This window comes from Pseudophryne corroboree, chromosome 7, assembly GCF_028390025.1.
Source record: "Pseudophryne corroboree isolate aPseCor3 chromosome 7, aPseCor3.hap2, whole genome shotgun sequence".
Classification (NCBI taxonomy): Eukaryota; Metazoa; Chordata; class Amphibia; order Anura; family Myobatrachidae; genus Pseudophryne; species Pseudophryne corroboree.
Genome location: NC_086450.1, coordinates 262957910 through 262984294, shown reverse-complemented (window position 1 = coordinate 262984294; position 26385 = coordinate 262957910).

The window sequence follows — 26385 nt, the reverse complement described above, 5'->3', positions numbered from 1 at the left end:
ACTAACGGCGGATACCGGACGCACGTCTAACACCAACATAGTTGTCAAGGCCTCAGTTATCCGCTTTGCAGCAGGATGACTGCTGTGATATTTCATCTTCCTCGCAAAGGACTGTTGGACAGTCAATTGCTTACTGGAAGTAGTACAAGTGGGCTTACGACTTCCCCTCTGGGATGACCATCGACTCCCAGCAGCAACAACAGCAGCGCCAGCAGCAGTAGGCGTTACACGCAAGGATGCATCGGAGGAATCCCAGGCAGGAGAGGACTCGTCAGAATTGCCAGTGACATGGCCTGCAGGACTATTGGCATTCCTGGGGAAGGAGGAAATTGACACTGAGGGAGTTGGTGGGGTGGTTTGCGTGAGCTTGGTTACAAGAGGAAGGGATTTACTGGTCAGTGGACTGCTTCCGCTGTCGCCCAAAGTTTTTGAACTTGTCACTGACTTATTATGAATGCGCTGCAGGTGACGTATAAGGGAGGATGTTCCAAGGTGGTTAACGTCCTTACCCCTACTTATTACAGCTTGACAAAGGCAACACACGGCTTGACACCTGTTGTCCGCTTTTCTGTTGAAATACCTCCACACTGAAGAGCTGATTTTTTGGGTATTTTCACCAGGCATGTCAACGGCCATATTCCTCCCACGGACAACAGGTGTCTCCCCGGGTGCCTGACTTAAACAAACCACCTCACCATCAGAATCCTCCTGGTCAATTTCCTCCCCAGCGCCAGCAACACCCATATCCTCCTCATCCTGGTGTACTTCAACACTGACATCTTCAATCTGACTATCAGGAACTGGACTGCGGGTGCTCCTTCCAGCACTTGCAGGGGGCGTGCAAATGGTGGAAGGCGCATGCTCTTCACGTCCAGTGTTGGGAAGGTCAGGCATCGCAACCGACACAATTGGACTCTCCTTGTGGATTTGGGATTTCGAAGAACGCACAGTTCTTTGCGGTGCTTTTGCCAGCTTGAGTCTTTTCAGTTTTCTAGCGAGAGGCTGAGTGCTTCCATCCTCATGTGAAGCTGAACCACTAGCCATGAACATAGGCCAGGGCCTCAGCCGTTCCTTGCCACTCCGTGTGGTAAATGGCATATTGGCAAGTTTACGCTTCTCCTCCGACAATTTTATTTTAGGTTTTGGAGTCCTTTTTTTACTGATATTTGGTGTTTTGGATTTGACATGCTCTGTACTATGACATTGGGCATCGGCCTTGGCAGACGACGTTGCTGGCATTTCATCGTCTCGGCCATGACTAGTGGCAGCAGCTTCAGCACGAGGTGGAAGTGGATCTTGATCTTTCCCTAATTTTGGAACCTCAACATTTTTGTTCTCCATATTTTAATAGGCACAACTAAAACGCACCTCAGGTAAACAATGGAGATGGATGGATACTAGTATACAATTATGGATGGACTGCCGAGTGCCGACACAGAGGTAGCTACAGCCGTGAACTACCGTACTGTGTCTGCTGCTAATATAGACTGGTTGATAATGAGATGTAGTATGTATAAAGAAGAAAGAAAAAAAAAACCACGGGTAGGTGGTATACAATTATGGATGGACTGCCGAGTGCCGACACAGAGGTAGCTACAGCCGTGGACTACCGTACTGTACTGTGTCTGCTGCTAATATAGACTGGATGATAATGAGATGTAGTATGTATAAAGAAGAAAGAAAAAAAAACCACGGGTAGGTGGTATACAATTATGGATGGACTGCCGAGTGCCGACACAGAGATTTCTACAGCCGTGGACTACCGTACTGTACTGTGTCTGCTGCTAATATAGACTGGATGATAATGAGATGTAGTATGTATAAAGAAGAAAGAAAAAAAACCACGGGTAGGTGGTATACAATTATGGATGGACTGCCGAGTGTCGACACAGAGGTAGCTACAGCCGTGAACTACCGTACTGTGTCTGCTGCTAATATAGACTGGTTGATAATGAGATGTAGTATGTATAAAGAAGAAAGAAAAAAAAAACCACGGGTAGGTGGTATACAATTATGGATGGACTGCCGAGTGCCGACACAGAGGTAGCTACAGCCGTGGACTACCGTACTGTACTGTGTCTGCTGCTAATATAGACTGGATGATAATGAGATGTAGTATGTATAAAGAAGAAAGAAAAAAAAACCACGGGTAGGTGGTATACAATTATGGATGGACTGCCGAGTGCCGACACAGAGGTAGCTACAGCCGTGGACTACCGTACTGTACTGTGTCTGCTGCTAATATAGACTGGATGATAATGAAATGTAGTATGTATAAAGAAGAAAGAAAAAAAAACCACGGGTAGGTGGTATACAATTATGGATGGACTGCCGAGTGCCGACACAGAGGTAGCTACAGCCGTGAACTACCGTACTGTGTCTGCTGCTAATATAGACTGGTTGATAATGAGATGTAGTATGTATAAAGAAGAAAGAAAAAAAAACCACGGGTAGGTGGTATACAATTATGGATGGACTGCCGGGTGCCGACACAGAGATAGCTACAGCCGTGGACTACCGTACTGTACTGTGTCTGCTGCTAATATAGACTGGATGATAATGAGATGTAGTATGTATAAAGAAGAAAGAAAAAAAAAACCACGGGTAGGTGGTATACAATTATGGATGGACTGCCGAGTGCCGACACAGAGGTAGCTACAGCCGTGGACTACCGTACTGTACTGTGTCTGCTGCTAATATAGACTGGATGATAATGAGATGTAGTATGTATAAAGAAGAAAGAAAAAAAAACCACGGGTAGGTGGTATACAATTATGGATGGACTGCCGAGTGCCGACACAGAGGTAGCTACAGCCGTGGACTACCGTACTGTACTGTGTCTGCTGCTAATATAGACTGGATGATAATGAGATGTAGTATGTATAAAGAAGAAAGAAAAAAAAACCACGGGTAGGTGGTATACAATTATGGATGGACTGCCGAGTGCCGACACAGAGGTAGCTACAGCCATGAACTACCGTACTGTGTCTGCTGCTAGTATAGACTGGATGATAATGAGATGTAGTATGTATAAAGAAGAAAGAAAAAAAAAACCACGGGTAGGTGGTATACAATTATGGATGGACTGCCGAGTGCCGACACAGAGGTAGCTACAGCCGTGGACTACCGTACTGTACTGTGTCTGCTGCTAATATAGACTGGATGATAATGAGATGTAGTATGTATAAAGAAGAAAGAAAAAAAAACCACGGGTAGGTGGTATACAATTATGGATGGACTGCCGAGTGCCGACACAGAGGTAGCTACAGCCGTGGACTACCGTACTGTACTGTGTCTGCTGCTAATATAGACTGGATGATAATGAGATGTAGTATGTATAAAGAAGAAAGAAAAGAAAACCACGGGTAGGTGGTATACAATTATGGATGGACTGCCGAGTGCCGACACAGAGGTAGCTACAGCCGTGAACTACCGTACTGTGTCTGCTGCTAATATAGACTGGTTGATAATGAGATGTAGTATGTATAAAGAAGAAAGAAAAAAAAAACCACGGGTAGGTGGTATACAATTATGGATGGACTGCCGAGTGCCGACACAGAGGTAGCTACAGCCGTGAACTACCGTACTGTGTCTGCTGCTAGTATAGACTGGATGATAAATAATGATATAAAAAATATATATATATCACTACTGCAGCCGGACAGGTATATATTATATAATGAGGGACCTGCTGGACACTGTCTGTCAGCAGAATGAGTTTTTTAATTTTTATAGAATAAAAAAACACCACACAAGTCACACGACGAGTGTACTTTTTCAGGCAGACAATCACAATATACTATACTGGTGGTCAGTGTGGTCAGGTCACTGGTCACAGTGGTCAGTGGTCAGTCACACTGGCAGTGGCACTCTGGCAGCAAAAGTGTGCACTGTTTAATATGTACTCCTGGCTCCTGCTATAACCTATAACTGCTCCCCAGTCTCCCCCACAATTAAGCTGTGTGAGCACAGTCAGATATTATACATAGATGATGCAGCACACTGGGCTGAGCACAGATATGGTATGTGAGTGTGACTGAGTCACTGTGTATAGTTTTTTTCAGGCAGAGAACAAGAACAGAACGGATTATTAAATAATAATAAATTATAAAACTGCACTGGTGGGTCAGGTCACTGGTCATCAGTCACTAGTATAACTCCTCCTAAGCTCCAGTAAGTAAATGAAGTGTCTCACTCTCACTCTCCTATCTATTTTAATTTCTAAACGGAGAGGACGCCAGCCACGTCCTCTCCCTATCAATCTCAATGCACGTGTGAAAATGGCCGCGACGCGCGGCTCCTTATATAGAATCCGAGTCTCGCGATAGAATCCGAGCCTCGCGAGAATCCGACAGCGTGATGATGACGTTCGGGCGCGCTCGGGTTAACCGAGCAAGGCGGGAAGATCCGAGTCGCTCGGACCCGTGTAAAAAAACATGAAGTTCGGGCGGGTTCGGATTCAGAGAAACCGAACCCGCTCATCTCTACTGGCTGGGTCTCATGGTTGAACCCACGCACATGGTTCTCAGGTTTGGGAGAGTGGGCTCAGAATGTTATTATGAGTGTGGGGAAGTTTCTCCTTTGTATCCTGGGAGTCGTCGTAATTATTGGTTCGATATTTAGGTGTGTTCACTGTTCAAATTCTAATGTGGCGCAAGCACGGCACAAATCTGATGAGTCTAAGGAGCAAGGGCGCTGTTATAGCAGCAGATTTAATTTATGACCCATCCATAGAGACAGTGTTATGATAAGGATTTCAAATGAATTCCATGGCCTATTTCTTTCACCCGTTTTTCATTTTTCTCCCCCTCTGCCCAGATACACCCATCCGGAAAGGACGTCAGCCCTACCCAAAATGTTTATGTGAATGTATTTTATATATGTGTTTTATCTTCATCTCTGCAACCTCCAGTTAATGGCACACATAGTCGACAGGTGATATCCACATATACTAGCACTCACATATGTTTCCCCCTCCATGTATCATCAACTAAATGTGCACCCCATTTGTTGGAACTAGAAGCCGAAAAGTGCTCGGTAGTGTTTGTTGGCCCATTTACAGACCCTTGATACGGGATGAGAAGGTTTTAATGTATACTTTGCAATACCTCGAAGCTTATTACATATACAGCATGATGATACATGCCCCTCAGACATGGATTCATACATACATGCTTTTTACTATCCCACTAGGTCATACATTTCCCGCCTACAACTCTCCTCCTACCTGTAGATATTGTATTGATATTTTTCTGTTTAGTGATTAGATAGTGGCAGTTATTGTTGACTGCCAAAGTCGAAAAATATTACAGAACACACAGCACGTATAAAATACACACACATGCCCACTGCGCGTGCACTTGTTCCGCCGTGCGTGCACATATCCGCAATTTGCGTATGGTCGCTCCCGCGGTCCTGCGCATGGTGTGGGTATTTACGGCGGAGTTTGTGAACGCATGGAGGGCTATCAAAACATTACATATTTAATCTAAATAGTGCACATTGTACACATAGCCCCCCTACACCACATCAGCAAGTATCAACAGTTTAAATGATTCCAGAACGAAGGGATTCACCTTTACATGATAGGAGGGGACATCTACAACTCTCCCCCTGATCATCCAAACTTCTGTAGATATTGTGTAGATATTTTTCTGTTTAGTGATTAGATAGTGGCAGTTATTGCTGGCTGCCAAAGGATGGACTGTCAAAGTCGAAAAATATTGCAGTACACACATCAAGTACAAACTACACACAGATGGCCTCCAGGCGCGTACTTATTCTGCCGTGCGTACACATATCTGCAATTTGCGTATGGTCGCTCCCGTGGTCCTGCGCATTAGCGCGTGGTATGGGTATTTACAGTAGAGTTTGTGAACGCATGGAAAGCTATCAAAACACATTACATATTTAATCCAAATAGTGCACAATGTACACATAGTCTCCCTGCACCATATCAGTAAGTTACAGCAGTTTAAATGGTAACAGAACAAAGGGATTCACCTTTACAGGATAGGAGGGGACAGAACAAGGTTATAAGGTGGTGTTTGGTATCCAGCTGTAGGGTATTTTAAGGGTAACATTCCGGTGTTGGTCTGCAGCAGATCGCATGTTCCTGCTAATAGTTATGTGCAGGAGCAGAATAGAGAAATAAACTGTATTTACTGTACATTATGTATGCGGCGGAAATCCAGAGGAGACCACCCACAAGAGCAGTTGGAACAGACATCGCCCACCTATTCAAACCGACCTATGACCTCTCCTGTACTGTAAATGACCATCCCTGTGTCCAATGAACAAAGAGATTACAGTATCCATTGTGTTAGGTTTTGGAAGAATTGTATAAAGAGAGCCTGCTGCAGGCCTGGTCACACAAGACTCACAAAGTTATCTATCTAGATGACCGAGGACCGAACCGGGAAGCGCAAGCGAAACCAAAAGTATGTATCATTGACTGTAGCCATTATTGTATTGTATTGTATATATTGTAACCCCCTTTCAGTAATAATATGCTGTGGTGTCGGAACCCAGCAGTTTAATTACAATCTGGTGTCGTGTCTTCCTTTCCCTGCTAAGGTTTAAAGTGTATTACTATCGCATTGCATAGCTGTTAAGGGTTTGCGGTGTATCTCTGAGTGTGTACGCGCTGTGTGTACTTTGTACCGTCAGCACGGCGTTTGTGCGCAAAGTCTGTACTCAGTACGGGACTCTTTACGCTAACAGCGTAAAGAGTACGTAGAGTGTGTATTAAGTATAGCGGCCGCAGCGGCTCCATGGTAAAGTGTATTTAAAGTGTGTTTAAGGTATAGCTTTTCATTCCTGTATATAAATCAGCATTATCAGAGCTATTCTTTCACAAGAGGATTCAGTCAGTCATAAGCTCCAATCCTGTGCCTTTTTCTCTCTCTGAAATTTTCCCCTGCTGAAGTAAACTATGACGTAGAAAATTGGGAGCGCCTCACAGTCAAATGTGCTTTAGAGGAATGTAGGCACTGGCTGGAGGGAGCAAGGCATTCAGTAATCATATTCACGGACCACAAAAATCCAGTCTATCTTGAATCTGTTAAAAGATTGAACTCTCAGCAAGCCAGATGGGCGTTGTTCTTTGCTAGGTTCAATTTTGTAATTACCTATAAACCCGACTCCAAAAATCATAAAGCTGATGCTTTATCCCGGAATTTTCTGTCTAACCATAAAGTTCCTAAGCTTCCAGAGCCTATTCTTACCCGAGCATGCATTCTTGCTGGTCTAACCATGAATCTTGCCTTTCAAGTCCAGTCAGCATAGCTGCAGGCCCCATCTGGGACTCCTTCAGGGCTCCTGTTTGTTCCAGAGAAACTCAGATCAGCGGTGTTATCTGAGTTCCATTCCAACAAGACCTCAGGACATCCAGGGGTTAATAAGACTTTACACCTTCTCTCTCGCTCAGTATGGTGGCCAACCATCAAGACAGATGTTCAGGAGTTTGTTAGGGCCTGTCCTGACTGTGCCAAAAACAAGTCTCCTCATGTTCTTCCTTCTGGACAATTACTTCCTCTGTCTGTACCCTCCAAGTCATGGACCCATTTGTCAATGATTTTATTGTGGACCTGTCAAGATCTTTCAAATCCTCAGTCATCTGGGTAGTAGATGACTATTTCAGTAAAATGGCTAATTTCATTCCCTTATCTAAACTGCTTAATGCTAAGGATCTTGCTTCTTTGTTCATTCAACACATATTCCGTATTCATGGCCTACCACAAGACATTGTCTCAGATAGAGGCTCCCAATTCGTAGCCCATTTCTGGAGGTCTTTTTGTGTGGAACTGGGGATCAATATCAGTCTGTTGTCAGGATATTATCCACAGTCCAATGGTCAGACAGAACGAGTTATTCGTTGGAGCAATATCTACGATATTATATCTCAAAATACCAGGATGATTGGGTTGACCATCTACCCTTTGCAGAATTTGCGTATAATAATTCTGAACATTCTTCAGCTTCCATGTCTCCTTTCTTTTGTATTTTCGGTATTCATCCTAAGTTTAACACTTTCAATCCACCACAACAATCTAGTTATTTTTTCCCCCATGTCTCGTCTCAGGAGGATTTGGAGGGGAGTACATCAAGCCTTGGAGGATGCGGCAGCCTGGTCTAAGAGACTTGCTGACAGATTTCTAAAATCTTGCGCTTTCAAAGTAGGAGACATAGGGGGACATTCCGAGTTGATCACAGTGAATCTTTGCATCGCAAGCCGCGGAAACTAGCCAAATGCGCATGCGCAAGGTGCCTAATGCACATGTGCCAAGTCCGCCTTATGATGAATGTGCAGAAATACATATGCTTTTTGAGTTTGCAGCCATGCAACGACAAAGAGGCTTGTTGAAGGCGGTGCAGGGGTATGGCTTCTCAGGCTAGTGAAAAGGGGCATGAAGGTGGGTGTCTTGTGGGGGAGTATGCTAAGGGCTGTAGGTGTGGTTATCACACCGCTGCAGAGGTGATCGTTGTCAGTGCACACCAGGCGTTCGCAGCTGCTGAGTAAGTCTAGGGCTGCGCACAGCTAGCGAATGCTTGGCACAGGTGCCTGAAAGGGCGCACCTAGCTAATCATTGGCAATGGAACGTAGCTGTTTGCAATGCAAATGCATCAAGAGGCAATTGCAGATCTGGCTCTCTCAGAGATGGTATGTACTTTTACACTCCCTGGAAATGCTGTTATGTTAAACTTTACCAAAAAATTTCAAACTCACAACCAGAAAACTTATTAGCAATTACATGTGTATTGCACATGTCCAACATCTCTTGTTTGTGTATCATTTTGAATTTTTATTTATTTAAATAAATAAAAAATCTTTAAATCCCACATACTGTACATGGCATGTGTCACGGATTCCTACATTTGTTGTGTGTTTCATATAACAACATTACCACCATAATGCACACTAACCTATCATGTTAGTAACTCATGCTTTAGCTAATACATTCCTATGGATTAATTAGGTCAGATGTGAGTTCTATTTAAGATGGCATGTTGCCCATAGTAACCAAACAGATTACTCGTCTTATATTGTCTAAGGAGCAAGATACATGTGAAGTATAATTTTTGTGTTTTCTATACGCAACCTCCCATGTTTTTTGGGACTTGACACAAACATTAAAAAAAAAATTGTATATTTAGCTACAATAAAACACTTGACCCACACCCACAATAATAAAAACACAATTTGACACCAAAGTGTCTTGGTTAAAATCATTGTTACTATGCAAAAGAATATTACATCATGTTGTGTAAAGAAAAAAATATATTGTTACAAACATAACATGGATTAACAACAAACACCTGCTTGTACACAAAACAGGTACCCAGTAGTGAAGTCCCCCCATCTACTGGCCATCAAACACAACAAGAGACTGGTCTCATTAACCTGGCTGAGGAAGATTCTGACATTCTGGTCCCACAAGCAATTGATAAAGCATTTTAGAACATAAACAACATGGGTGCTGGGCAGTGTGTCTGCAATCTGGAGAGAATTTATTTTTTTCTGCTTTTTTCGGCCATCCTGAAGGGGATGTTGCTCAGTGGTAGGTCTGCACACTGACCTTCGAGGGCCGTGCCCAGTAGGAACTTCTTCCTGGGAAAGGGTAGGGGATGGGCCAGGTGTTGGCGCCTCCCTGAGACTGTGGCCAAGAAGGCCAGCAATGGTAGTATGCCTTGTCCAATTGTGTTGTTGAGTTTGAGGACAGAGGAGTTGATGTCGCATATGCCTTGGCACACACAGGTGGTCAGGTTAGTGAGCCTGTAGGACATCTCATGTACCTCCCGGATCATATGGTCATGGAATTCGGCGTTTCTTACTCCATGACTGACTATCTCTGCCAGAATCTCCAGGCGAGTGCTTTGGTGGGGGGTGCCAATGTGGGCCTGGGCTGGTGGTATTTCCTGCCCCACACTAGAGGTGTCACTATTTCCCCCCTCCTAAGCCTCAGTGAGATGCCCCTCCAGTGCTGTGTTTTGAAAAAAATATAGTAAAATCAAAATATTAGTACAAATGTTCAAATTTATACAGTAAACACTTGTCAATATATTTTTTCATTCTTACCTTCCAAGGCATGTGGACATTCCATGGCAGGTGTGTCAGTGTCCATTTTGAACACACCTGCCACCTTCTCATAGGACACACACACCATTGCTAGCTCCTCCAGGTCTGTAAACTCCATAGTCTCAGGGGGTAGCCCTCCCCCTGTGACCCTCGAAGTGTTCCAGTGCGCAGCCTTTTTCTGCTTCAGGCGGGACTTGAAGTCAGCCCAACTACCTATGTTTTGGTGTTTGGGTGAAAGGAGAAGAAATTAACCGTAAGTAAATGTGATGCAAACTTTTTGAGCACATGTCATAGTATTGGTTGCTATAGGCAACATGACTTGGAAATTGCTGCTTAAATCTTAGTTAATGCATACTATGGTGTTTGTCACTGTGGCTCATTATGTGCTTACCGTCTTCTTACTTCTTGGGGTGTGCAGACAATTGGACCCACAGCATTAACCAAGTCAGTTATTTCTCTCCAGATACGGTCCTTTGTCCCAGCACCCATGTTTTATTTCCAAAATGGATTCTATCAATGGCCTGTGGGACAAGAATTCCCAACTCCCTCTTTGTAAATGGTGGTTGGCGTCTTCTCTTTTTGCCTGTTGCCTGTGATGCATTATCCTGAGAAGTATCTCCACCTTCCTCTTCACTTTGTGCCTCTGATTGGTGTGTTTGTGTAGTTGGCCCAGAATCTTCCTCAGTTTGTGCCACATGTTCCTCAGCCAGGGACCTCACAACAGCCTCTTCTTGTCTTTGTGGGCCAGTAGATGGGGTTTCGTCACTACTGTGTCCTGGTTGTTCCTCCTCTGCAGTGGCAGTTGTTTGTTGCTGTTGTCTTTGCAAAGCCAGCTGTCTACTTCTTTGGAGTATTACATTCATTTGGGCATTCAGCCTGGCCATCTCTTCTGCGACTGGATCAGGCTCCATGAAGCTGGTAGCATGTGCGTATGGATCTGTGGTGTGATTTTATACCTGCGTATGCATGGTTTGTGGGAAACAGCACAGGTGATGCATACACAATTGTTACATGTTCTCTGATTATCTTATTTAAGCATGTTCTACGCAGTCTGTGTTTGTGGGTGTATGCAGGAGCTATTGAGTGAGGAGTGTTGCGTGTTGTTAGGAGTTTTTGCCAGTTACAGTGTTGTCCATTATTGAAGGTAAGATATGTTTTGGTTTATATGTGAAAAAGCAAGCAGTGCTTTAAAGATTGGGTCCATGTTATGTAGCCACGTGTACTTGTTTACTATAAGAAGTGTGTATAGTTTGTTGTGTGTGATGTGTATGCAGCTCGTCCTTATGTTGTGGGTGGCGGGTTTTTATGTCTGTGTGCGTACACACTGGGTTTTGGTTTAAATGGGTTTATGTTTAAATTTGTTTTTAAAGTGGTTTGTTTGTGTTGATAAAATTAATTTATATTTCCTTTCTTATAATTGGTCCAGCAGTATATCTATTTGGGGATAAGTATGTGCATGTTATTTGTTATGGTTGGTATGTTGGGGTGTGAGTATATATATATATATATATATATATATATGTATATATATATGTATGCTTATTTAGTTTTAGTTTTATTTGTCCCCTTCTCAAGGAAGACTGTATTTTTTGTATTTTGGGGGGAGGTTACACCTTTTTTTGGTTGCAAGGCCTTTTGCCAGATTCCAATCTATACTCATCTGCTGGTAAGTATATGCATGCTCATAGGTGTGTGTTGTATGTTGGGGTGTGGGTTTATATATATATATATATATATATATATATATATATATACATAGTCAATACTCTCAGACCGGCACTCCCTTGTATGCAATAGTGAACTCCGGTGATCCAGTAGTGAGTGACACATAGCAAAAAACATACTGTGGCACTCTGAGGTTTAAACGTGAAAAAATAAGAATTTACTCACCGGTAATTCTATTTCTCGTAGTCCGTAGTTGATGCTGGGTACTCCGTAAGGACCATGGGGTATAGACGGGCTCCGCAGGAGACTGGGCACTCTTAAAAGAAAGATTAGGTACTATATCTGGTGTGCACTGGCTCCTCCCTCTATGCCCCTCCTCCAGACCTCAGTTAGGGAAACTGTGCCCGGAAGAGCTGACATTACTAGGAAAGGATTTGGAATCCAGGGTAAGACTCATACCAGCCACACCAATCACACCGTACAACTCGTGATAACTATACCCAGTTAACAGTATGAACAATAACTGAGCCTCTCTCAACAGATGGCTCATACAATAACCCTTTAGTTAAGCAATAACTATATACATGTATTGCACATAGTCCGCACTTGGGACGGGCTCCCAGCATCCACTACGGACTACGAGAAATAGAATTACCGGTGAGTAAATTCTTATTTTCTCTGACGTCCTAGTGGATGCTGGGTACTCCGTAAGGACCATGGGGATTATACCAAAGCTCCCAAACGGGCGGCAGAGTGCGGATGTCTCTGCAGCACCGAATGAGCAAACTCAAGGTCCTCCTCAGCCAGGGTATCAAACTTGTAGAATTTTGCAAAAGTGTTTGAACCCGACCAAGTAGCAGCTCGGCAAAGTTGTAAAGCCGAGACCCCTCGGGCAGCCGCCCAAGAAGAGCCCACCTTCCTCGTGGAATGGGCTTTTACTAATTTAGGATGCGGCAGTCCAGCCGCAGAATGTGCAAGCTGAATCGTGCTACAGATCCAACGAGCAATAGTCTGCTTTGAAGCAGGAGCACCCAGCTTGTTGGGTGCATGCAGGATAAATAGCGAGTCAGTTTTTCTGACTCTAGCCGTCCTGGAAACATAAAGTTTCAGGGCCCGGACTACGTCCATCAACTTGGAATCCTCCAAGTCCCTAGTAGCCGCAGGCACCACAATAGGTTGGTTCAAATGAAACAATGATACCACCTTAGGGAGAAATTGGGGACGAGTCCTCCATTCTGCCCTTTCCATATGGAAGATCAGATATGGGCTTTTACATGACAAAGCCGCCAATTCTGACACACGCCTAGTCCAAGCTAAGGCCAAAAGCATGACCACTTTCCACGTGAGATATTTTAGCTCCACGGTCTTAAGTGGCTCAAACCAGTGGGATTTTAGGAATCCAACACACGTTAAGATCCCAAGGTGCCACTGGAGGCACAAAAGGGGCTGAATATGCAGCACCCCTGTAACAATGTCCGAACTTCAGGCAGTGAAGCCAGTTCTTTTTGAGAGAAAAAGGGATAGGGCCGAAATCTTGGCCTTTATGGATCCTAATTTTAGGCCCATAGTCACTCCTGACTGTAGGAAGTGCAGGAATCGACCCCCCTGGAATTCCTCTGTAGGGCCTTCCCGGCCACACACCAAGCAACCTATTTTCGCCATATACAGTGAAAAAGTCTTGCTGTCACGTCTTTCCTAGCCTTTATCAGCGTAGGAATAACTGCATCCGGAATGCCCTTTTCCGCTAGGATCCGGCGTTCAACCGCCATGCCGTCCAACGCAGCCGCGGTAAGTCTTGGATCAGACAGGGTCCCTGTTGCAACATGTCCTGACTGAGAAGCAGAGGTCATGGGTCCTCTGAGAGCATTTCTTGCAGTTCCGGGTACCGAGTCCTTCTTGGCCAATCCGGAGCAAAGAATATTGTTCACACTCCTCCGTTTATTACAATTCTCAGCCCTTGGGTCTGAGAGGAAGAGGAGGGAATATATAGACCGGCTGGAACACCCACGGTGTTACTAGTGCGACCACAGCTATCGCCTGAGAGTCCCTTGACCCAGCGTAAAACCTTTTTTTATCTTTTTATTGAGGTGGGACGCCATGTAGTCCTCCTGAGGCAGTTTCCATCAATTTGCAAAACTGTGTGAAGACTTCCTGATGAAGTCACCACTTTCCCGGGTGGAGGTCGTGTCCACTCCCGGAATGAACACTGCTGACAGTACGCTTACTTGATTCTCCGCCCAGCGAAGAATTCTGGTGGCTTCTACCCTCGTCACCCTGCTCCTTGTGCCGCCCTGGCGGTTTACATGAGCCCCTGCAGTCTGACTGGATCAGAACCGGTTGGTCACGAAGCAGGAACTCCGCTTGACTTAGGGCGTTGTATATGGCGTTAGTTCAAGGATATTGATGTGAAGGCAAGTCTGTTGGCTTGACCACAAACCTTGGAATTTTCTTCCATGTGTAACTGCCCCCCCCACCCTCGGAGGCTTGCATCCATGGTCACCAGGACCCAGTCCTGAATGCCGAATCTGCGGCCCTCGAGAAGGTGAGCACTCCGCAGCCACCACAGGAGAGACACCCTGGCCCTGGGGGATAGGGTGATTAACCGATGCATCTGAAGATGTGATCCGGACCACTTGTCCAGTAAGTTCCATTGTCCTTGCATGGAACCAGCCGAAGGGGATGGCCTCGTATGATGCCATCATCCTTCCCAGGACTCGAGTGCAGTGATGCACTGACACCTGTTTTGGTTTTCAATGGATTCCTGACCAGTGTCATGAGCTCCTGAGCTCTCTCTATTGGGAGATAAACCCTCTTCTGGTCTGTGTCTAGGATCATGCCTAGGCGAGGCAGATGAGCTGTAGGAACCAACTGCGACTTCGGAATATATAGAATACAGTCGTGTTGCCGTTTCACTTCCAGAGAAGGTGATACGCTGTCCAGCAACTGCTCTCTTGATCTCGCTTTTATGAGGAGATCATCCAAGTATGTGATAATAGTGACACCTTGCTTCCGCAGGAGCACCATCATATCCGCCATTACCTTGGTGAAATTGGTAATGACAATCCCGTACCGCAATTCTGAGGTACGCCTGATGAGGTGGATAAATGGGGACACGAAGGTATGCATCCCTTATGTCCCGATTCATTTCAGGCTTGCAATAACCGCTCTTAGCGATTCCATCTTGAACCTGAACCTTTTCAGGTATATGTTCAGGGATTTTAATACAATATGGGTCTAACCGAACCGTCTGGTTTCGGGATTATAACATGGTCGAATAATAACACCCTCTTGTTGAAGGAGGGGACCCTTGACCACCACCTGTTGAAGATACAATTTACGAATTGCAGTTAACACAGGCTCCCTCTCTTGGGGGGAAGCCCGCCGGGTCCTCGGTGAGGGGGCATCTTCTCACAGTCCAGCCTGTATCCCTGCGATACAATTTCTATTGCCCAGGGATCTAACAGGGAGTGAACCCACTTGTGGCTGAACTTATGAGGGCGTGTCCCCACCGGGCCTAGCTCCGCCTGTGGAGCCCCAGCGACATGCGGTGGATTTTTGTAGAGGCCGGGGAGGACTTCTGTTCCTGGGGACTAGCTGTGTTGTACAGCTTCTTTCCTCTGCCCCCGGCTCTGACAAGAAAGGACGCACCTCAGACTTTCTTGTTTCTTTATTCGAAAAGCTGCATTTAATAATGTCGTGCTTTCCTAGGCTGTGCAGGAATATAAGGCAAAATATCAGAATTACCAGCTATAGCTGTGGAGACCAGGCCCGAGAACCTTTCTCCACACAATCCTCAGCCTTCCATATGCCTCTTAAGTCGGCATCATCTGTCCAATGTATATTCTACAGGACACGTCAAGCAGAAATCGACATAGATTTTGTCTCTAGGATCCAGTATACTCATGTCCCTTTGGGCATGCTTTATAATTATATATCTATCACTTAAGACAGCATCTTAAAATATTTATATGCATACTAGGGTCTCAATCTCTGCTGATAAGGTACCTGTCCACGCTGCCACAGCGCTATAAACCCATGCCGACACAATCGCCGGTCTGGGTAGTATACTAGAATGTGCACACTATCTGCAGGATCCCTGAGAATAGCTAGTGCAAACAGGACACCCAAGGGGAAGATTCTCAACACATCCTGGCCCTAGTGGGGAAAGGATACAGCCTGAGAATTCTCTTGTGGGAAGCTGCCATCTCTTGTATGGAGATTCCCGCTCTTTTTCCTCATGAGAGGAGGGAAATTTACCTCAGCATTCTTCCCCTTAACATGTGTACTCTCGTGTCAGGGACAGATGAGTCATCAGTGATATGCAAATCATCTTTTATTCCAATAATCATATATTGAATATCTTTTAGCCCTCTTGGCTGTAACTTTGCATTATCGTAGTCGACAGTGGAGTTAAACTCTGTGTCGATACTTTGTTATTTTGGATAGTGAACATAGAGAGACTCTGAAGGACTCTGTGACATAGGGACAGACCAGGGTAGATTTCCTTTCTGTTCCCTAACCTTTTGTGCAATAATTTTACCTCAGCACTTACACATATCCAAACAGGTGTCGGCGTTGTCGACGGAGACACCCTCCCACACACATATCCGCTCTATCACCTCCTTAGAGGAGCCTTTTACCTCAGACATGTCGACACACGCGTACCGACACACCACACACACAGGGGATGCTCTATTTGAAGACAGTTCCCCCACCAGGCCCTTTGGAGAGACAGAGAGTATGCCAGCACACACCACAGCGCTATATAATACAGGGATGTACACTAAACTGAGTGATTTTTCCCCTATAGCAGCTTATATACACAGTTTTGCGCCTAAATTTATGTGCCCCCCCTCTCTTTTTTACCCTTTGTGTACCAGGATACTGCAGGGGAGAGCCTGGGGAGTTTCCTTTCAGCTGAGCTGTGAAGAGAAAATGGCGCCGGTGTGCTGAGGAAGAAGGCCCGGCCCCCTCAGCGGCGGGCTTCTGTCCTTTTATGTACTTTAATGACGGGGGGTTACTGCACATATACAGTTTATCAGACTGTATTATGTGCTTTTCGCCAAGTAAGGTAATCTAATTGCTGCCCAGGGCGCCCCCCCCCCCAGCGCCCTGCACCCATCAGTGACCGGAGTGTGTGGTGTGCTAAGGGAGCAATGGCGCACAGCTGCAGTGCTGTGCGCTACCTTAATGAAGACCGGAGTCTTCAGCCGCCGATTTTCAACTTCTGGCTCTGCAAGGGGGACGGCGGCGCGGCTCCGGGACCGGACGACCGAGGACTGGGCCTGTGTTCGATCCCTCTGGAGCTAATGGTGTCCAGTAGCCTTAGAAGCCCAAGCTAGCTGCAAGCAGGTAGGTTCGCTTCTCTCCCCTCAGTCCCACGTAGCAGTGAGTCTGTTGCCAGCAGATCTCACTGAAAATAAAAAACCTAACAAATACTTTCTTTTCTAGGAAGCTCAGGAGAGCCCCTATGGTGCATCCAGCTCTGGCCGGGCACAGATACTAACTAACTGAGGTCTGGAGGAGGGGCATAGAGGGAGGAGCCAGTGCACACCAGATATAGTACCTAATCTTTCTTTTAAGAGTGCCCAGTCTCCTGCGGAGCCCGTCTATACCCCATGGTCCTTACGGAGTACCCAGCATCCACTAGGACGTCAGAGAAACTATATTTCAAATCAGCAGCATGAAAGCTCCAACGTTTCGGGGCTCAGCCGCCCCTTTGTCAAGGTGCATATAACAAATAAAAGTGCTTAATCTTACCTAAATACCAAAGAAGCCTGCCACCGTGCGCCGCGCCGGCCGAGTCCCGGCGTGTCCATCTCGGCCCCCGGCGCCTTCCAGACGCGTCATCAGGGGCGCCGCATTGGGTTGCCATAGAAACCTGGTTGCCCGGCACGGCTCCCCGTCCGCGCTGGAATAAAAGAAAGTGCATACTAAGGGCTAAAACATACTACCCGGCTTTTGCCGGGCTGTCTTTGCAGCCAGTGAACCGTGTGTGTGAAGGGGAGCTTTCACACACAACGTTTTTTTCTGAAGCCGTGTCTGATGCTGCGCATGCGCACAGCATTACACACGGCTCAAAGCCGTCCTGTGTGACAGACACTGCCGGTTTCTCCCGGATGGCAAAAAGCCGGACAAAGTTTGTCCGGCTTTTTGCCATCCGGGAGAAACCGGCCAGTGTGTTACAGCCCAAAGGATTACAGCTCCCCTATACCACACGTCTACAATACTAAAGACATGTCTATTAGATGAAATTTAAACATTAGTTTACACATTAGTTCGGTTCATCATCTATAGCATACCCATACTGTTACATCAACTACAGTTATTATGCTGCTTATAAGATCCTATCTATGGTTAAGCCGGGGTGACATCTTATCATAATGCTGTGGAATGTTATTCTAACATCCCACATAGTGTGGGGGCCCAAATAATGATGGCACGGGGAGTAGGTGCCTGTCATAACAGACGGGTGAGTGGTGGACTACTGATGTGTTACCCAGGGGGTGTCCTGAACCGCATATAGGGGTGGAGGTGCAAGTGCAATTTGAAATCTATATTAAACTGTGAGCTAAAATTTGCGTGTATCTTGCACGTATCGTGCCCACTTTGTTTTAACCCGTGAATCTCCTGTGTTTCCTGGGGGTGTGTAACACCCCTAATGATAAATTTCTAAGAAGTGCCTCGACAATGTATTACTATTGACAGTATAAATGTACCCATCAGGGAACATACTCAAAATATTAGAAAGTGCTGGTGTACTATAGTGAAAGTGCTACGTGCTACAAATATGACTATAATGTGCAAGAATAAAGTGCTAATATACAGTACAAATCTAAAGTGGTCGCGCCCCTATATAAATGAAATATCTGATCAGGCTCATTCCCCTTACACACTGTATACCCAATTCGAGGTGGGCCTGAACTCCCACCAGGGCGTAACGCCAAAATTAAAATATATACATCTAGCTCCTCTCACTCTATGTTAGTACATAAGTAATATTAGATAATTAATTTTGAACATCTTCTTGTTAGAACACATTCCATGGCATGATTTCGTTCAGGCCCCGTGAGCTGATAGTGTCCAGTTCATATATCCACTTGGCCTCCAGACGGAGCAGTTTCCCTTCTCGGTCCCCACCCCTCATGCAGCCTAGGGACGTGGTCTATGATGAATTGTTTGAGGTCCCTCATATCATGACCTTTGTCAACAAAATGCTTGGCCACTGGCTGGTCCGCTCCTTTCCCTAGTAGGGCCTGTTTAACAGCGGACCTGTGTAAGGCCATTCTCTCCCTCAATGATCTGCTCGTCTTCCCCACATAATATATCTTACATGGGCATGTTACTATGTACACAACATATGTCAGTGTGCACGTCATCACATGTCTCATAGTGTACGTTCGATCACTGTGGGGGTGCTTGAACTGGGTGCCTGTGATCATATGGGTGCAGGTAGTGCATTTCAAGCATTTGTAGCACCCTGGGGGGTCTGCTTAAAAAACTGGTAGATGCCATCTGGTTAGATTTAAAGCCTGTAATGTCTGTTCGGACCACCTGGTCCTTGATGCTCCTGCCTCGAGTGAAACACATCAGGGGCCGTGTATCCTTCAGGCTATGTAATTGTCTATCTGTCGAGACCAATGACCATAATGCTTTCACTGCCCTGGGTAGCACCGTGCTAAATGTATTGTGTCGTCTAACAAAAGGTAAAACGGACTCGTTTATCTCTCGGTGACATTAACATGCTCCTCGGGATGGTCATTACTTCCCTTTTTTGTGCCTGGAGTGTCTTAAAGTCATATCCCCTCTCCACAAACTTGCTGATCATGTTATCCAGAACATATTCCACTTTAGAGCAATCGCTAGTACTTCTACTAGCTTGTATCATCTGGAAGCGGGGAAGGGACCTTTTAAGCAGCATAATAACTGTAGTTGATGTAACAGTATGGGTATGCTATAGATGATGTACCGAACTAATGTGTAAATTAATGTTTAAATTTCATCTAATAGACATGTCTTTAGTATTGTAGACGTGTGGTTAGGGGAGCTGTAATCCTTAGTATGCACTTTTTTATTCCAGCGCAGACGGGGAGCCATGCCGGGCAACCAGGTTTCTATGGCAACCCGATGCGGCGCCCCTGATGACGCGTCTGGAAGGCGCCGGGGGCCGAGACGGACACGCCGGGACTCGGACGGCACGGCGCGCGGTGGCGGGCTTCTTTGGTATTTAGGTAAGATTAAGCACTTTTATTTGTTATATGCACCTTGACAAAGGGGCGGCTGAGCCCCGAAATGTTGGAGCTTTCATGGTGCTGTTTTGAAATACAGTGTTTCACGTTTAAACATCCGAGTGCCGCAATACGTTTTTTGCTATATATATATATATATATATATATATATATATAAAACAATAGTAGAGCCAGCACTCCACACTGTACGTAAACACTTTGCGTCCGGTGCCCTCCAGGTGTATTCGGCCGAAATGGTCAGTCACCATAAATAGCAGAAGAAGGCGGCACTCACAACGATTTGTAATTAACACACGGACCCCAATGTAGAGTTCAACGTTTCTATCTTATTGTCAGATTTTCGTCAGGAAAAAGGTAAGTAACAAGACCAAGGTTTAAATACACCCACCAAGTGACGACACGCCCCCGGCTCATCACAGACGCTGCCAGAATGACGTCATAACAAAACATGTGAAACCCATCACCATTAATTACATACAACCGGAGATACTGAAATATACATAGGATTAACAAATTTTATAACATTAAGCATACAGCTGTGCATAATTATATCAAATAGTCGCTAAGAAGCAACATAGTAGCAGTAAAACTTATACTTGCCACATTGGTAATCACCCAATTTGATTTGTTCCAACATCACTAAATTATCAATCGGGCTTCTGATCTCAAATACATTTTAACCCTTCACTGCTAACGATATCTCAAAACACAAAACTCTATGCCATAAATAAAAGTTAGATATGATGATCGCTCTAAAGTATGTGCCAAATTGCCCCAAACTATGATTATCATACTCTAACAGAAGGGACAACTACCTTTAGGGGTCAGGACAAGAGCACTGACGTCCGGCCGAAGAGAACCTATACGCGCCGGGCGGGGCAGAACAAGAGGCAGAAGGGGGGCATGGAGACCGCCGCTCCCTCTGAGGACTTAATTTTTAACCTATCAAATAGGACTTTAACATCTACTGAATTGAAGGTTTTGAATTATGGCTTGTCATTTGTGCCAACTGCGGGGTTTGATGCTTTCAAATGGCGGATTGAGGGCTTCAAGCTCAACAGAAAGTTACGACTTAATGAATTTTTTTTCTAAACAGGATGCTGGAGGGCCGAATATAGTATGTGAGATCCCTGCCAAATTGAAATTTATTTTACCTGGTTCTCAATTTGACCCTCCATCATCTAACAGTTCGATCAAGACTTTCTCAAGGTTGCTTAATGAGGCTGTAATAAATGATGTTCCGATGTGTAAGAAACATTATTCTAATATGTCTAATGATGAGAAACAGGCTATTAAAAATTTGCAAAGTTATGATGTTATTGTGATACGTCCCTCGGATAAGGGTGGCTCGATTACCATTTTAAACAAGTGTGAGTACTGTGCTGATATTTACAGACAGCTAGCAGATAATCAGGTTTATCATTTATTACCAATTGATCCTGGTTTAAAATTTAAAAAAGAATTGGATCAGATTTTGGATAATGGAGTAAAAGAGGGATTTATTTCCTGTGAGGTTCAAAAAGCGTTGACAGTGCGGTTTCCCGTTGCACCGGCTCTGTATACTTTGCCTAAGATACATAAGTCCTTAGTTAATCAACCTCGCAGACCAATTATCTCTGCCAGGGGATCATTGTACCAACCTATTTCCATCTATTTGGACTCTTTTCTACAGTTCTGTGTGCAGCGGGAACCGACATTTTTGAAAGACACTAATTCACTGTTGGTCACATTGAATACATTAACATCATTGACGGAGGATACAGTATTGTGTACTGCAGACGTAACTAATTTATATACTAGTATCCCACATGACCAGGGACTTAATGCTGTTAGGAGACTTATTACATCTAATTCTACCTTCAGCTGGCAGGGTGTGCCATGGGATCTTCCGTGGCACCATCCTTCGCTAATTGTTATATGTTCATGGTAGAAAAGGACATTTTTTTCATGGAAGTTTCTATCAGTAGGGATTTAAAGGTCTTCTTAAGATATATGGATGATTTGCTCATCATATTGTCTTGGTCTGTTGAGGATTTAAAATCAATTCTTGACAAGCATAATGAACGGTAGCATCCAATTAAGTTTACTGAAATGAGTTTGGAAAGGGTCAATTTTCTTGATGTAACGATCCAAAAAGTCGATAATGGTGTTGAGACAGATATGTACACTAAAGCTGCTGACCGTAATAATCTGTTGAAATATCAGAGTTTTCATCCATTACCGCTGAAGGAGGGGTTGCCCTATTCGCAGTTCTTAAGAGTGCTGCGTATTACTAGTGATAGGGATAAAGCTCTTACTCAATTAGATATTATGGTTCGTAAATTTCTTAATAGGGGCTATAGTCTGAAGATCTTATTGAAACAAAAAAACTAAAGCTCTTAAGAAATCAAGGGGTGAGCTCTTAACTACTGTTAATAGGCTAGATGATAGATCTAAGTTTATCTGGGTGAATCACTATAACACTTCTAGCCAGATGATTAAGAAACACACTAAATCTCTATGGCCCATTGTGAAAAATGATCCTGATTTCAAATCACTAGCATCATGCAATATTATGCCGTGTTACACAAGAGGTCGTAGCCTCTGTGATTTGTTGGTAAAGACTGACATTACTGACCCAGATCGGCTTAGTGGACACTTTCTGAGGTTGAAAAAAGCAGGTTGCTTTAGATGCCCTAATTGCACTACGTGCAGTTACATGCTTAGTGGCAGCTCATTTAGACACCCCCATACTGGAAAAATTATCCCCATTAAACAGTCTGTGACATGTACCACAAAATTTGTGGTGTACATGATTATTTGTCCCTGCAGTTTGGTGTATATCGGCAAAACCGATAGGATGTTTAAGGAAAGAATGACGATGCACCGCACTTTGATACGACAGGCGATAGAAAAAGGTAAATCTGACCAGCCGGTTGCGAGGGATTTTTTAAATGCCAAACACAATCTAGCTTCCCTTCATTACAGGATTATTGACCACGTTCCAGCTAGTCCAAGAGGGGGGGATAGATCATGTCTCCTGTTACAACGGGAAGCAGAGTGGATTTTTAAATTAAATACCCTAGCTCCTAAAGGGTTAAATGAGATGGGTTTCACATGTTTTGTTATGATGTCATTCTGGCAGCGTCTGTGACGGGCCGGGGGCATGTCGTCATTTGGTGGGTGTATTTAAACTTTGGCCTTGTTACTTACCTTTATCCTGATGAAAATCTGACAATAAGATTGAAACGTTGAACTCCACATTGGGGACCGTGTGTTAATTACAAGTCGTCATGAGTGCCGCCTTCTTCTGCTATATATATATATATATTTCTCATATGTCCTAGATGATGCTGAGGTCCACTTCATGACCATGGGGTATAGACGGTTCCACAGGAGCCATGGGCACTCTTAAGACTTTTCAATGGGTGTGAACTGGCTCCTCCCTCTATGTCCCTCCTCCAGACCTCAGTTTTAGAAATGAGCCCAGGCAGACTGGATGCACTCTGAGGAGCTCTACTGAGTTTCTCTGAAAAGACTTATGTTAGGTTTTTTATTTTCATGAGAACTGCTGGCAACAGTCTCCCTGCTTCGTGGGACTGAGGAGGCAGAAGTAAGAACCAACTTCCTGAAGAGTTTCATGGCTCTGCTTCTGGCTGACAGGACACCATTAGCTCCTGAAGGGTACTGAACGCTAGCCGTGTCTAGATGCTCACTCCCACAGCACGCCGTCACCCCCCTCACAGAGCCAGAAGTCAGAAGACAGGTGAGTGTAAGAAGACAGATCTTCAATCAAGTAAAGTGATGGCTGAGGTACTGCGCGGCTGGCGGGAGCGCAGCGTGCCATTGCTGTCCACACATACACAGGCACTGGAGGGTGCAGGGCACTGGGTGGGTGCCCTAGGCAGCAAATAACCTCATAAACTGGATAAAAGGGGGCATAAGATGCCAAGGCACAGCCCTACCCCCGCCAGTATAAATATTATGTGAAAAATCTCTGAGGAGAAATGCGCCATTGCGGGGGCGGGGCTTCCTCCTCAGGCAGCCAGCACACTGTTCAGCGCCATTTTCTCTCATTCACGGACTGCAGAGAAGACGCTGGTCCTCCTCCACTTCTGAACAAGTATCAAGGTGCAAAAAGGGGGGGCCTGGGCGCTAAATCATATTGTTCATAATATAATAGCGCTTAGAGGTTTCTGTGTACGGAGTATGCGACATGGGGATTTTGTCTCTGTGTACGAAGTACGCGGCACGGGGATTTTTTCTTTGGTGCTGGGTTGTGAACTGGCTACTCCTAAACTGTGACCCTCTGACAGATTTTACTGTGGGTCTGTCCCCTATAAGTCCCAGTGTGTCTATGAGAGTGTGTTGTACACGTGTGTGACATGTCTGAGGCAGGGAGTTCCTCCCCAGAGGAAGGCATTTTAGGGACACAGAGTTGTAATGTGGTGGCGCTGCTGGCACAACAAGAGCCGGCATGGGTGAAAGAAATGCATGATAGTATGCATCTTATCAATAGGAGATTAGATAAGTCTGAATCTCATGCTGAGTGCTGGAGAAAATCTGTGGAAGATGTGATTTTTCAGGGCTCTGTTCTTCCATCCGCAGGCGACCCCTCTGGGTCACATAAGAGACCATTTGCGAATATTGTGAATACGGTTACCGACACGGACACTGATTCTTGTGTCGACGATAGTGACTCCAGAGAAATAGATCATAAATTGGCAAAAAAATATACACAATATATGATTGTAGCTATAAGGGAAGTGCTGGAAGTCACAGAAGCCACTCCTGTACCTCAGGAGAAGGCTTATTTCTATAAAGAAAAGAAATCCAAGGTCACCTTCCCTACTTCCCACGAGCTTAATACTCTCTTTGAAGGGATGTGGGTGAATCCCGAAAAGAAATTTGTATTCCCAAGAGAATTCAGATAGCTTATCCTTTCCCGGTGGAGGACAGGAAAAAATGGGAGACACCCCCTGTGTTAGACAGTGCACTGTCCAAGTTGACAAAGAAGGTAATTCTCCCTGCACCTGGCACGGCTTCACTAAAAGAGCCAGCAGACCGAAAGATGGAAACTACATTGAAATCCATTTATGTTGCCAATGGTACGCTGCTTAGGCCCACTATTGCTTGCGTGTGTGTGAGTTGCGCTATTGAACAATGGTCAGAAAACGTGTCATCAGAAATTGACACAATTGATAAAGATGAGATACTCCTTAAGTTAGGGAATATCAAAGACACTGCCGCATACATGCTAGAAGCGATGAAAGATATTGGACTCTCCCATATAAAGGTGAGGCCTTATTTGGCGATGGACTGGATGTGTTAGTCTCGGCGGCTACCGCAGGTAAGTCGACATTTTTGCCCTCTGCACCTGCAGCGGCAAAAAAGACATATCACCCACACGTGCAGTCCTTTCGGCCCAATAAATACAAAAAAGCAAGAGGTTCCCCCTTCTTTGCAGGAAGGGGAAAGGGAAAGAAGTCCTCAGCGACTTCAGGTTCCTAGGAGCAGAAGTCTAACCCTACTTCTGCCAAATCTTCAGCATGACGCTGGGGCTCCTTTGCGGGAGGCCGCTCGGGTGGGGGCACATCTCAAACTGTTAAGCCAAGGTTGGATTCTGTCTGGCCTGGATCCCTGTGTGTTGCAAATAGTGTCCCAGGGAAACAAGCTAGAGTTTCAAGATGTTCCCCCATGCCGATTTTTCAAATCGACCTTGCCAGCTTCTCTTCCGGAAATGGAAGCAGTAACAGCGGCAATCCAAAAATTATGACAGGATCAGGTCATAGTCCTGGTACCTTTGTCACAACAAGGGGAGGGGTTTTATTCAAGCCTTTTTTAGTTCCGAAGCCGGACTGCTCGGTCAGACCGATCCTAAACCTAAAAAAATCTGAATCTCTACTTGAAAGGATTCAAGTTCAAAATGGAATCACTGAGGGCAGTGATTTCCAGTCTGGAGGAGGGGGACTACATGGTGTCTGTAGACATAAAGGTTGCTTACCTGCATGTTCCCATTTATCCTCCTCACCAGGCTTATCTGAGATTTGCGGTTCAGGATTGCCATTACCAATTCCAAATGTTACCTTTCGGTCTCTCCACAGCGCCGAGGGTATTCACCAAGGTGAGGGCGAAGATGATGATTCTCCTGCGTCAAAAAGGAGTCAATATAATTCCTTATCTAGACGATCTCCTGATAAAGGCGAGATCCAGGGGGCAGTTGTTACAAAACATCACACTCTCCCTATCGATACTCTAACAACACGGTTGGATCATAAATTATCCAAAGTCACAGTTGGAACCGACAACAAGATTGTCTTTTCTCGGGATGATTCTGGACACAGAAGTTCAGAGAGTTTTTCTTCCGGTGGAAAAGGCTCTGAAAATCCAGAAAATGGTAAAACAAATATTGAA